The following is a 14472-nucleotide window of genomic DNA, read 5'->3' as shown; positions in this document are numbered from 1 at the left end:
GAATACTTCCTAGGGTTATATAAGAGTGTAGTCCAGAAAATTTGAGGAAAGACCAGCAGTCTTCAATGCATTATATTGACCAGGCTCATATCATTTATTCCAAAACAATTTCCAAAGCTTGGCCACAGAGACCCTTCTCCATGGCCCCTCAAGACTGCAGAACCTAAGCATCCACTTACCACTGCCTGAGAGGTCCTGTCCCCTCACAGAACACTGCACGGTAGGATGGCCTGGGTTTGCACTCTCATACATCACCCACACATGACCCTTCTCTCCATTCTATGGAAGACCCTACTAGGACCAGGAAAATCTGCTGTTCTTCTCTTAAACTCAGCTCAAAACATTACCTTCTAACCCTCTCTGCTCTAGGGCATTAGTGGATCTAAAAAACAAAGAAAACTGAGTAAGAGAAAGCCAGTAAGGATATCTACTAAGATCTTTAGAAATATTATGTATGCTAGATTCTTCTTCCAGGAGTGGAAAAAGGAATACCATTTTTTTGTCTTAGAAAACTGCAATAGGATAAATAAAAACGGTGGGGGGGGGGAGGGGAAGCTCAAGAGACCATTTATGTATTAGCTTGAAACATACAAAATTGCCATTCTTTTAGTTCAACGTATCTAAATATCAGCAAGTTCATGTGATTCAGCCTAATATTTTCTTCTTAATAACTTATCTTATTATATTTGTTTGACTAGTTTTCATTAAATGAATTTTTTTAAGTAGGCTCCACACCCAGAGTGGAGGCCAACAAGGAGCTTGAATTCATGACCCTGAGATCAAGACCTGAGCTAAGATCAAGAGTCTGATGCTTAGGGGCACCTGGGTGGCTCAGTCTGCCTTCGGCTCAGGTCATGATCCCAGGGTCCTGGGATCAAGCCCCACATTGGGCTCCCTGCTCACTGCAAAGCCTGCTTCTCCCTCTCCCACTCCCCTTGCTTGTGTTCCTGCTCTCGCTATCTCTCTGTCAAATAAATAAATAAAATCTTTTAAAAAAAAGTCCGATCATTAACGAACTGAGCCACCCAAATGCCCCTAAATAATTTTTTTAATTGATCAGTTACTTGAAGGTCAAACTCTACCTAAACATAAAAACATGCAAGTAACTTACCAACCTTTCCCCAGAAACCATGATTATCTGGGACAATCCTTATATAGACATTTCAGTATAACACTGCCTAGTGTGTTGATCCTATCAGTAATAGGTGACGTAGGCTGTCAGCTTACATTGTTACATTGGTCCAGCAGATGAAGAGAATCAAGAAGGAACGAACGAACGAACGAACGCACGAACCTAAGTATCTGAATAAACTTCAGGTCAGTTTTAATCTTTCTCCCAAATCATCTGAACCTCAGAAAGTGATTTTTAAAATATTTTCTAAATGGAAAGGGTTTGGTACATTTCCATTCTCTGTGATAGCATCAGAGTAATTAATGCCATGACAACAAGAAAAAGGCTGAAAGGAATAAATAAAAAGAGAAGTTAATTTTTCTATTTGTTGCTAATACAAGATGCTTCAGTTTCTCTTGAAAATTAAATTATTTTCAATAATCTTTTAAATCTTCTATTTACTTCACAAGAAACCTCAATTCAGTTCCAATCATCTCAAACCACTGATAATTTCCCACCCAGCTAACAGTTTTAAGGCTCTCTGGAGCAGAGAGCAGGAGTCTTTTCTGTCCAGCGAAGGAGTGAGGAATCAGAGGAAGGAGTCCTGATCACTCAGGCTGGGCAGCCCTTTGCCGGTGGTCCACTAATGGGCAGATCAGTACTTATTCAGATTCAAACTGAATTCATTCCAGAACCCTCTCACCAGAATGATACAAACTAGACTCTGATGGATATTTTAGCATTCTTTTACCAAAGGCTCATGGGGTGTCCCAAAGCAGCAAAGGATCCAAAACTTCGAGGTCATGAAAGTCTACACTTAAGTATTGACTTTTTGCAGTACCTGAAGGGGCAAGGTCTCTCTATTTAGGCCTCTGGAGGAGGTTCGAGGGGACACTCTCCCTTTCTCTTACCTTCTCTCAAGCATCTTCAGGTCCCTTCAGCTGTCTTTTCTTCAGCCCCTCTCAAAAAAGGACACACCACTCTTCCCCTCAGGCAACCTGAGTCCTGGTCCTGGTCTCATCTTCTGCTTTGCAAACTCTGCCATCTCAGACTTCATTAGGAATTCAGAGAGGTCTATCTCTGCTTAAGCTTCCTCCAACTCCGAGGTCTATGGAAAAGGTGGGTATTTCAAGGTCAGTGAGGACACTTTTCACCAGTATAATGTTGCAACTCACTTTCCCGCTAAATACTTGAAAGTTTACACCCCTAATCACAGAGAGGGTTCACTTTCTTCCAAAGGCTTGAGCAAGGCACTGTCTAATCTTCATGAGGAATGTGTACATCAACTATTAACATGACTTTGGCCCCTATTCCTTGTGAAATAATACCTCTAACCTTACGATATTAAAAGCTCATGGCTTTCCTGGCCTGGTTTTTATTACAAAGAGTCCCCACATTAATTGAAAATGCTTCTGCGTGAGTTGTTCAAGATGAATCTTGCCAGGCTCAAAGAATGTCACTCTGACACTCTAGTTGCTCTCATGACAACAGATGTGACATTTCCTTGGTGCAGATCCAGCTGACCTCTGGAAATCAAGCCCAAGTAAATTCTATTTCGGAAAAAGCCCTTTTCAAAAAACCAGGAGCTGCTTTATATGACCCAGGCATGTCTTCCATATTTATACCTCCTGCTACTATAACTAAGATACCATACTTATTCATAGTCACTCTAAGTATCCAAAGAAAAGCACATTTATTGATCCAGAAGATCATTAATCTACATCAAGGTCAACAAGTTTTTTTCTATGACAGTTCAGCTAGTAAATACAGTCTCTTTCACAACTACTCAACTCCACCATTACAGCTTGAAAGCAGCCAAAGACAACACATAAATGAGTAGGCATAGCTGTGTTCCAATAAAATTTTATTTACAAAAATAGGTAGAGAGCCAGATTTAGCCTATATGCAATAATTTGCCAAGGTCTATTCTACACTACTATTCCAAATTATGGATTTTATTTTTTATAAGACTTATTTATTTATTTGAGGGAGAGAGAGCACAGGTGGGGAGAGGGGCAGAGGGAGAGAGAGAAAATCCTCAAGCAGACTCCCTGTTGAGCACAGAGCCAACGTGGGGCTTGATCCCATGACCCCGAGATCATGACCTGAGCCAAAATCAAGAGCCGGCCACTCAACCAACTGAGCCACCCAGGTGCCTCTCCAAATTAGAGATTTTGAAAGAGACTTTAGATTTACATTGATTCATATTATTATCAAAAGTATATGAAGGTATCACAGACAGTCTCTCCTTTGCTGTCCCACCCACTGCTCCCTTGAGGTGTATTCCACAAACTTCTATCTTCTTTAAAAAAAAAAAAAAGTATGTGAAGGTATCTATGAGGATAGATCTATTTACATGCAAGATACTAATTTAAAAATAGCAACAGAATTTCAAAATTTGAGACATCAAGAAAACTGAGGATATGTAGTTAATGTACCTTATTTTACAGATGATAAAAGTGTGCAACAGATTTTAGTAAAGAACTAGGTCCACTGATTCCCAATCCAAAATTATGACAGTGCAAGAGATGTATCACAAAACTGAAAAAGCAAAACACAATGTGCACATGAGTAACTCTGGGGATATAAACACTATCAGTTATATCATCAAGGGTCTCGCGCCTACTAGTATCTAAAGAGTTAGATGGAATTCCAGCTACTGTTCCAGTTCCTTTGGAACTGTAAGTCCCCACCCTAACACACACACACACACACACACACACACACACACACACACACACATCATATACAACATTACTGTGGGTTTCCAAAATTCAGCCCAGGCCAACATAGCCATAAAAATTCAACTGCAATATACCTTGACACTGACAACCAGCAAGAGTTATTTCCACAGTGAAAAATAATAATAATAAAGTACACCAAGAAGCCATTAATAATAATACTTAGAAAAAAAATAATAATAATACTTAGAATTAGGTCAATGGAAACTTAAAATACAACATAAAAATATTAACAGTGGCAGATCTTTTAATAATGTATATTTTACCTTTTGTAATTTTTTTCTGTATTTTCTAATATTTTTCCAATTTGCATGCACTAGTTTTATAATCTGGAAAAAAAACCTCAAACTGACACAGGACATATTATGTAATACAAAATAACTCCTTGAAAGAATGACTTATCATATTCAACTCTGTATCACTGGTTCCTAGCAAAATACACATATTAGACATTCAAGAGACACATATGTGGCAGGTAACTTGAGAACATTCTCAGTTAAACAGGTAACATTAGGGAAGGTATTTAAACACTAAAAAATTTTAACAAAGTCATTCTCATCTTCATTTGTAATATCCATTATTAGCATGCAGAACCATTTGGCTTTATTACAATCTAAAGTTATGTTTCACAGCTGTGTTTTTGTAGCTGTGAAAATTTAGTCCTCCGATTACATCTTAGCTGTTTACATTCTAGCTGTGAAATAGGATTTTGTTTTTAGCTAGCTAGCAAAAGAACTTTTGTTACATCAGTTTCAAAACTTGTCAAATCAGAAATAACAGCTTTCAATATATCAAAATATACCTTGCTTTTTCTCATGCGATAATATCTGCCATATAATAATTAGTGAAGCTGAACAGTTAAATTACTTTATCATTTTTTCCATGGAAATTTCTGTTATGTTCTAAATAAAGAAAATATCCAATCTAAGGAAAATGGCACAGGGTCATTGCTGTATCTTCATTCATAAAGTACACAGAAAATTCTCTGTTCTGATGCAAAGTTCATGTATATGAACACAAATATTTTGCTAAGGAACAAAACAACTCCTGTGTAGTTTAACATGGGTACCAAAATCAATGTGCAAACCAAGATTTAACTTGCTTAAGAGAGCTATTCAGAGAGTCTAGGACAGTGATACTCAAAGAGAAGTCCCTGGACCATCACCTGGGAGCTGTTTAGAAATGCTGAATCTTGGGCCCACACCAGAGCTCTTGAATCAGAGTCTGCATTTTAACAACCTTAGAGGATTCGTGCTCACACTGAATTTGAGAAGCACCAGTCCACTGCTATTTTCAGCAAGAATTTTGGACATAATATGCAAGCTGTACCTTCATAGTCAGTAATGAGACTAGTTGGTCACAAATATACCAGAATATTTGTATTCAGATTTGTGCCATTCTTGGTGTAGTCACATTTGGAAGCTATATACTTATTTCCCTGACACTCCATCCGTGACACTATATTTGGAAAGTCCCTTTTGGACTTGTTAAGACTCACAAAATCAGTGGCATTACCTTATAGTTTCACCTCCTTTTAATACCAAAAGCAGCTTTTCACACTGATTTTATTCACAAAACTAAGCCAAATAACACTGGGCTCTTTCCAAAATCAAATCCATTTTCAAACATAAATATTTATTCTCTTTGGGAGTAATAAAAAAAAGTGGGCTACAGGCTCTGAAAACCTGAGGATGGAATCAAGAAACTGTTTAGGTGACGGTGGCAAATTACAATGATGTACAGCAAGTGACTCCTTTAAAAAGGGCAACTCTCACATGTGCCATTAAGTTTGGGCATTTTTGTTGTTTCAACTGGGGACCCCACTAAAGATTTAACTACTTAAAAGAACGATCTGGTCAAGATCTTGTTGAAGCCCCTTTAGCAAGAAGATACCATAAGGTCTTCCAATCTGTCCTCGGAAGAAGGAATTCTTAAAAAGGAAGGGAAATGTTTCCAGATTGTGGAAGTAAATAGACATTTGTGTCTCCGTGGTCTGGACCCTTCCATTAACAAACACGCTCTATCGTCAGAAATAGGAGAGGAATTGATCCTCTGTTTGGGGCAAGGGAAGGGGAAGACTGCTGATCCCTGTGGGTGAATCCCCAGGGGTTGAGTGTGGACACTGGATACCATCTAGCATGGTATTTTACTAGCAGGTCCTTGGATGGTGTGCAAACCCAAAGGATGGGCACTAAGATGCATGTCCTGTGGAAATGCTCTCATTCAGAGGAGCATCCTGGCCTGGAGATCCGTGCAGCACCATGTGGGAAAACAAAGCAATGCCACAATGGCCCCAGACAATGAGTTCTCCTGGGGCCAGAGTAGCCATGGGACTTTTCTTTGGGGCCTCTGTAAACCCACAGAACTCTTAAATATTTCTGAATAGGGGAAGGGGTACTCTAAGGGTATAATATTAATGTTTATGTTTATCATGAAGGTAAGATTCAAGCCAGTTCTGACTCAACTCAGAAATAGAAAACAAAAAAGACAGTGCCTGCAGCCCAAGTCTTGTAGAGCAGATCACACCTCGTCGTTATTTTCTGGCCAGACCTACTAACAGTGTTAAATAAAGACTCTCACTGGCAACAGTTGTCGAGATGGTCAATTTTGTGACTAGCCACTTCAGAAGTCAGTAATGTGGGAGAATAAAGTGAAGTTGCATGATTGTGATCTGTGGTGTGGGATACAATAGGCCAGGTGAGGGAGATGTAGCTCAGAGAATAGGGATTATATGATATCCATTCAGTCTTTTAACTGTGTTCAAGGAGCTTCTTCTCCTTTTTTTTTTTTTTTTGGAGCGTCTTCTATAGTATGGATCCTGCACTAGACAGAAAGTGTGCAAATCAAATAACTGGATTTTCAAGAGTTCATATTATTGAAGAGAAAGTGATATATGATCATGTAATCTGGGGTAATACAGGGTATCAATGGAGGAAGCAAAACAAAGAGGTTAAGTTTATAGGTTGGGGGTCAGACAGATCTGTCTGAAAATGAACTACCCACGTTACTACCCAAGTTGGACAAGTTACCTAAAGAGAAACTTTTGCCCCTCCCTTAACTTCCTAGAAGAATTTAAATTGGGGGTCTTTCTCAGAATGAGAGCTTCTACCAGAGATAAATTTTATCTGAGTGACCCATCTGTATGGCAAGGCAAACATCTAATTACCAATCATCTGCTTCTCTTATTGCCCTGTGAACTGCTCTCCTCCCCTTTGAATGTATGTGGGCTCCCTGTATGTATGAAATTAAATTTGATTTTCTCCCGGTAATCTGTCTCAGGTCAATCTAATTCTTAGACCAGCCAAAAAAACCTCTGAAGGGTAAAGAAAAATTTTCCCTTCCCAACAGTCACAAGAGAATTAAAGTACATGGTCCATCCAGGGATTAAAAAGGGTTTAAATACAATCATAATAAGAGGTCTGGGAAAGGAAGCAGAAATGATGATGAAAATGTAAAATAAGGCTATGATGTGGCTGGCCACATAACCTCTTAGCAATGAGGAACCAGCAAATGTTTTAATACAAGGAGCAGAATCAGATATATATTTTAGAAAGATAAGTGTGGTACTTTGAAGAGACTAGAGGAGGAAAAGTCAGTAGTGTAGGGCATCTAGGATAGAAAATATCTGATGAAAATCAAATAAAATAGGGGTGCCTGAGTACCTCAGTTGGTTGAGTGGCTGACTCTTGGTTTCAGCTCAGGTCTTGATCTCATGAGTCGTGAGATCCAGCTCCACACTCAGTGGGTAGTCTCCTTGAGATTCTCTCCCTCTGCCCTTCCCTCTACTTGCATTCTCTCTCTCTCTCTCAAAATAAATACATAAAATCTTAAAAAATAAAATCAAATAAATATACCAGGAAACCCTTGGGAATTGTTGGTGTGGGAGATGGAGAGATGGGCAATAATGTATATGACTGTTTTTCTCCTTCTTTTACACACACACACACCCACAAACATGTGTATTTATGTGTTGGTCATATAACCTCTGTGCCTCATTCTCCCCATTCATAAAAAGGAGGTAATAATAGAATGTCGTCAGGATCAAATGGGTTGATACATAAAAAGTGCCTGGCACACAGTAAGGATTATATAAACACAGTTATCACATTCTTTCCTATCATATCAACACTTTCCCTTTTTTCCCTGGTTTAATCACTGCCCCCTTCCCACTGTCAACCACTTTTATGTCACCAAAGATCCAGCTGCAAATTTTCAGGCCTAAAATGTTCGAGGAGTTCCACTACTTCGATTCAAATCAATACATTTTAAGCTGCTCCCTCTTATCTTAGAAGAATTTCCAGACATGGTAGGGGAGAGTCCACGTATAAAAGGAAATCATCCTCTTTTTTTCTGTACTAAGGAAGCTCACATTCCGTTAGAGGGAATATGCGAAGTACATAAGGTAGTAAAACATGGGACACAATAAAGCAAAGACAATGAGACAAGTTACAACCAAATGCACAATGGAAAAGCACTTTGCTGGGTATCAGAAGACCCATGTTCAGGGGTGCCTGGATGGCTCAGTCGATTAAGCGTCTGCCTTTGGCTCAGGTCATGATCCCAGGGTCCTGGGATAGAGCCCTGCATCAGGCTCCCTGCTCAGCGGTGAGTTCGCTTCTCCCTCTGTGCCCCGCCCCCCACACACACACTGCTTATGCTTGTGCTCTCTGTCTCTCTCTCTCTGAAATAAATAAAATATTTTTTAAAAATTAAAAAAAAAGAAGACCCATGTTCTAAGTTAATGATTCAACATTTAGTGGCCAAATTTCGTGGGCAAATTGCTGAACTCTGGGTAGAGTGTGCTGGTTAATCCCTGGGGTCTGGAACCAGACTGGTGGATTCTCATGGGACTCCACTATTTACTCACTCTGTAGCTTGGGACAGGTTACTTTATCCCTCTGTACCTCTGCACTTCAGTCTATAAAAGGAAGATGAGAATAATAATACGTGCTTCCTACAGCTGCTATCACATGAATTAAAACATGAAAAGTTCTTAGAACACTGCCTGGCATAAAGAAAGCACTCCATAAAAAAGTGAGCTATTTTCAGTATTTCTGAACCTCCATATCCTTTACCATAAAATAAGGATAACTGTTATCAGTCCATCCTAGAAGGTTATTTTGAGATAATTTACATGAAATGAGATAATTTATGTGAAAGTGTTTTGTCAATTGCTGACTATATAATATACAAAAGCATAATGTTATTTATAACATGAACAAGTAATACCATCAGATAATAAATTATTTCTTCTCAGAGTGTCCTTTGGCCATCTTGTACATGGGAATGCCATTTGAAGCCCTTCCTAAATGCATCAGAACTAGAATGAAGCCTTTAGATCCATCTTGCTAGAATTCTCATCAGTGAGAATTTGGGACAATGTGGAAAATAACAAAAAGTGTTGTCACATGTTTGTTTTTGTCACGCTTTTAAATAATCGTTTGAGTGGGTTGTTTTTAACCAATGAACCTGTAGGCACTAATGACCATATTTTTGAAATGATAATAGAGTAAATATAAGAAATTCAATCTTTTTTAAATGTTATCCACTTGGGATGTCTGTTGACATTTTGCAAAGCAAACCATAAATGTACTTAAAATGATGAGTAAAACATCAAAATTAAAAATCAGCCTATCTTTTCTCTGAGTACCTTTTTCAAATGGCACAGAGAACTTTACACAAGCTCCAGGCACCTCTATATTTAATTCCTAGGGGCAACGGTATTCTTCACTGCATTAAACATCCTGGTCAGGTACTGCTGAGTCAACCCCATTCTGGGACTTTCCTTGATTGTGAATGCAGCATACAAGCCTTGAGATGTCATTATTCCAACATTATGATAAGGCACTCACTTATGCCGCAAAGGGGAGCAGATTTTGCCACCCCAAAATATGTCTCTGTCATAAGGATTATTTTGAGCTAAAGGCAAGCAAAACCCAGCAGACTCAGGAAAAGCTCTTTACCTCCTCCTCAACTGCCTAAGTTTACATTGGAAAGGCGCTATTATCAGAGATATCTTTTTATCCAAGAAAGTTATCTGCAGGGCCCTGGGTGGCTCAGTCAGTTAAGCCTCTGCTTTAGGCTTAGGTCATGATCCCATGATCCTGGGATTGAGTTCCGCATGGGGCACCCTGCTCAGTGTGGAGTCTGCTTCTCCCTCTCCCTTTGCCCCTCCCTCCTGCTCGTTCTCTCTCCTGCTCTTTCTCAAATAAATAAAGTCTTTTTTTTTAAGTTACCTGCATAACAGGGTAACCTTTGTTTTCCAAACATCTTCTCTGCCTTCCAGTAAATGGCCTTGCTCCGTCCCTCAGATCTCTATCCCTTTCCTTAGCTCAGGATGTTATATAAGCCTCAATTACCTGGCTGCCTTTGGGTCTCATATTTTTATGGGGCTCCCCTAAGTATGAACTTTGTTTGTTTTTTTCCTGTTAATCTGTCTTATATCAATTTAATTATTAGACCAGCCAAAGAACCTAGAAGGGAAGCAGGGCTCATAAAGTGCTTCTTGCTGGGGGATCTTAAAACAAAAAATAGCAACACGTTTGCTCCTTTGCCCTTTTGTAAGTGAGAAAATTGTAGCACACATAAGGTAGAGTTGTTCTCAAGGTCTCAAAAGCCTTAACAAAGCTCAAATGTGGCCTCTCTAGTCCTTGATGTGTAATCTCTAAAACCTTTACTTCTATGTATCCAAAGTAAATTCCGAGGGGCTATTAGTAAACTGGTCCCTTAGTTGACTAGTTAAATGAAATTTTTATTTCTAGAGTCATTTACCAAAGGGTGATGCTAATCATTAGAAGTAAGACTAAGGATGACATGCAAAGTCTCAGTGTAGCAACTGGATACAATTTAAATTGAAATACCAGCCTATTTTAGCAATGGAACAAGGATGAGAAACAGCACTCCTTTAATCACAACATTGTCATCATTCTTTACAGCTGGGACTGTTCTCTTCTCTACTCTAAACCACACCCAGAACGTAGTCAACCTAAAATGTTTGCTTCTCTCCTTCCCATCTTGCACGTTAATATGGGCCAGCTGCCTTTGACAAACACAGCTTTCGAATAACCACGAGAGGGCTACAGGTTTGTAAAATAAGCAAATAAATAAGGCTCCAAGTAGTAGATAACTCACAAACATTTGATATTTGACTTTGGAACTCTGAGGCATATACATTAAGAAATGCTTATATCCCCACAGGCTTACTCTGTTTCTGAATCTGTACCTACTCTGTAGAGCCCAGGTGTCAGCTTTTCAGGGTCCCCCTGAGAAACAAAGAGGAGACCAAACAAGAAGAAACCAAACCCTTAAGGACTGACAGTATAGACCAGGATCTGGAATTACACAGAATCTTTATACGTGTCTGGAACCCCTAGACTGGTGATATAAATCATCATCCTGTATCAGATGCGTGGAAACTCAGCCGGCCATTAAAGCTCAATCTGGACCTCAAAGGGCAAAGGTCCATCTTTCAATAAGGATTTCAGGGAATATTTAGAAACAAGCCATAGTTCCGAACTTGGAAATACACCGATGCTCAGAGTTAGAATGGAGGTCATCAGCCATACAGGCAAATTCACACATGCTGACCATCAGCGTTTCTAGTTAGTACATTCTATTGCACTCACTACAACTAAATTAGTTGTAGGGCAATTCCAAATGACTGTGAACATGTGTGTTTTTCTATACATTTGACTGAGTATGTTGTACCTAGCTCAACAGCACACAGTACTTAAAATCAGATTACAGATTTCACCTCTGGGAGAAGTAAGTGAACACTTTTATCAATATAATACAATGACCAATCACAGAAGATCCGCAATATACATACAACACCCTGGACAACAATGAGTCCACTCTCTGGAATCAAGAAACTGTACACCAAGGGGCGCCTGGGTGGCTCAGTCGTTAAGCGTCTGCCTTCGGCTCAGGTCATGATCCCAGGGTCCTGGGATCGAGTCCCATATCGGGCTCCCTGCTACGCGGGAAGCCTGCTTCTCCCTCTCCTACTCCGCCTGCTTGTGTTCCTGCTCTCACTATGTCTCTGTCAAATAAATAAATAAAATCTTTAAAAAAAAAAAAAAAAACTTAAAACGTCCTGACTACTTTAAAAAAAAAAAAGAAACTGTACACCAAGGGTGCCTGGCTGCCTCAGTGAGTGGAGCATGCAACTCTCGATCTCAGGGTCATGGGTTCAAGCCCCACTTTGGGCATAGAGCTTACTTAAAAAAGAAAAAGAAACTGTACACCAGAAACAACTCAAATGGCCTTCAACTGGTAAAAAGGAAAAACTATCTGTGGTATGTCCATGCCATGAAATACTGCTCAGCAGTAGAAAGGAACAAATTATATGGGAACAAACTACATCTAACAACATAGATGAAGATCAAATTCATTAGACTAAATGAAAGAAATTAGACGCAAAGAAAAAGCTATATACTGTATGATTTCATTTACATGACATTCTGACAAAGGCAAAACTATAGGGATAGAGTGCTTTTCAGGGTTTAAGGTTACAGGGGAGTTGACTATTAGTTACAAAGGATAGCACAAAGGCATTGGGGAGGGAGTGATGGAACTGTTTTGTTTCCTGCTGGTGGTGGTTACATGACTCCTTGCACTTGCAAAACTCATAGAATACTATACCCCCAAAAGTGAATTTTCCTGTATGGATATTAAAAATTAGATAACAAGCGTAAAAGCTTCAGTATTTCTTAGGTCAGAGAGAACTCAAACTCTTGCTGATCACTTCAAGAACTTAGCTTCAATGTCACCTCTTCAATAAAGCCTTCCCATACTTCTCTATGTTCTCTTAACGTTCTAATTCTCTCTTCTTCCCCCCCATCCCAACTTTCTTCTTTAAGGAAATAAACATTATTCATATAGCTCAAGCCCATATGTTAAAGGATCCCTCTCTCCCCAGGGATAACCTCCATCTGAGACGTTTGTATAGTTCTACTACATAATTATGTACCAACAACTTTTATATTTGGAAAGGTTTACAAAATCTCTTCACATTAATAGTTATTAATACTAATATTACTATTATTTTGCAATTCGCTTTTTTCATCCAACACTGCTTTGAAGATGATCTATTCATTTTTAACTGCTGCAGAGTATTTCACTGTAGGAATATGCCCATATACTCATTCACTGTATTCTTGACAGATATTTAAGCCATTTCCATGCTCCAGGTTACATATTTATCTGTTCTGTCTCCTCTTTCTGCAAGACAATGAGCAACTCCAGGGCAAAAACCATCCTAAATCCCTGTTCCTCTCCCTAATTTCCATCACACCAGAGAATCAAGGCACATACAATGTGTGTAATAAGCACTCCATAAAAATGTGTTGAATGAATAAATGATGACAAAATATTTCAAATCTTGCGCTCTCTACTCACTTTTCCATAGTGTAAGATTTGAGGGGCAACTGATTCAATTCTCACTATCAAGTCCTTTAAATATTCCTATGTCCAAACAGACATCTATGAAACAAATCACAATTTTCCTACTTTGTCACTAGAGGATCTCAAAGCACTATACAAACCGCGATTTTCTCCACTGACATTTGTCCCCTCAATGTGCCTCAAGGTCAGTTCGGAGCAGTATTCAAAGCTTGAATACCCTTTACCGGTAGCTGGAAAAGGCCGGAAACCAGAGTCTGGATATAAGTAACAATAACAATCTACTATTCCCAGGTCTTTTTTTCCTCCAGGATTTGGTTTTTCTTTCATGGGTCCGCGTTTGTGCTCTAAGTCTGCTCACCTGTGTAGTTTAAGCCTCCGACATTAAACTGCGCGCCTTTAGCAGGTCTTAAGCCACCCAGTGCCCTTTCCCCCCACGACTCCACTCTCTCTCATACTACTAAGTAGATCTAATGCTGTTTGATCTCATCTCCAATTCTTTGCCGTTTAAGAAGCTGTGTAGCCTTGACGTACAAGACAAATACACGCTGTAGCTCTGGGCTTTCAAAATCATCTATCATCATCTTGCCTTTGGACGTGACCAGTACATTATGTGTTTCAGAGAAATTAATCTGGTGTTTAGGAGGAGAAAGGCATTTCAAAATCATTCGGCGTGCAGAACCTTCCTGCAGACCTGCTGAGGCATTTTCGACGCCTTTCGCCCCTGCTCAGCAAGCCTCAAACTTGACCTTCGAGAGGATTTCAAGGATAGTACCTTCCTCCCTTTCCCTCTCCTGTTCCAAGAGCGCGCGCAGGCCTCCTTCTGAGAAACAGCTGCCCCGGACCAGAGCTCGGAGGACTGCACGTCTAGGCGCGCGGACGCGGCGGGGAAACCGCAGGAGGCGCAGGCGCAAGGCGGGGGTCGGTGGGTGGGGGTTTGAGGCGGGGGAAGAAGGGGCGGGGGGTGCAGGACAAGCGGGAGGGAGGAGGAAGATCATCTGCATATGCATGAGGCACCCAGCACTGCCCTCTTCCCCGGCAGCTGCTCGGGCGGGAGAGGAGGAGGGAGGGGACGTGGAGCGGAGGAAAGAGATACCAGCGAGGCGGCAAGAGCAACCGCTAAGGCGAACGCAGGTTTGGAGAACGGAAGAGGTGATTTGCATGGCGCCTGGTGATTGGATGATGGCCGGAGGCTGGGCCTGAGAGGCGGCTGCTGAA

General features: G+C 40.2%; 1 long non-coding RNA gene across 4 annotated transcripts in view; it reads right to left on the bottom strand.

Moving 5' to 3' along the window:
- LOC118538319 (uncharacterized) overlaps nucleotides 1–14145 on the bottom strand; it is a 373755-nt gene extending 359610 nt beyond the window's left edge. For 3 of the 4 annotated variants that reach the window (XR_013445723.1, XR_013445725.1, XR_013445724.1), the window contains exons 1-2: nucleotides 14030–14145; nucleotides 2023–2219 (exon numbers count right to left, since the gene is read on the bottom strand). This is a non-coding gene — a long non-coding RNA (uncharacterized LOC118538319). Of the gene's footprint in view, nucleotides 1–2022; nucleotides 2220–13615; nucleotides 13866–14029 lie in introns of those variants that run through there. The other variant, XR_013445726.1, reaches the window with a different exon arrangement.
- Nucleotides 14146–14472: the final 327 nt, after the last annotated feature.

This window comes from Halichoerus grypus, chromosome 2, assembly GCF_964656455.1.
Source record: "Halichoerus grypus chromosome 2, mHalGry1.hap1.1, whole genome shotgun sequence".
In the NCBI taxonomy this organism is placed as follows: domain Eukaryota; kingdom Metazoa; phylum Chordata; class Mammalia; order Carnivora; family Phocidae; genus Halichoerus; species Halichoerus grypus.
The sequence above is the reverse complement of the archived record's forward strand: the minus strand, read 5'-3'. Positions and strand labels throughout refer to the sequence as shown.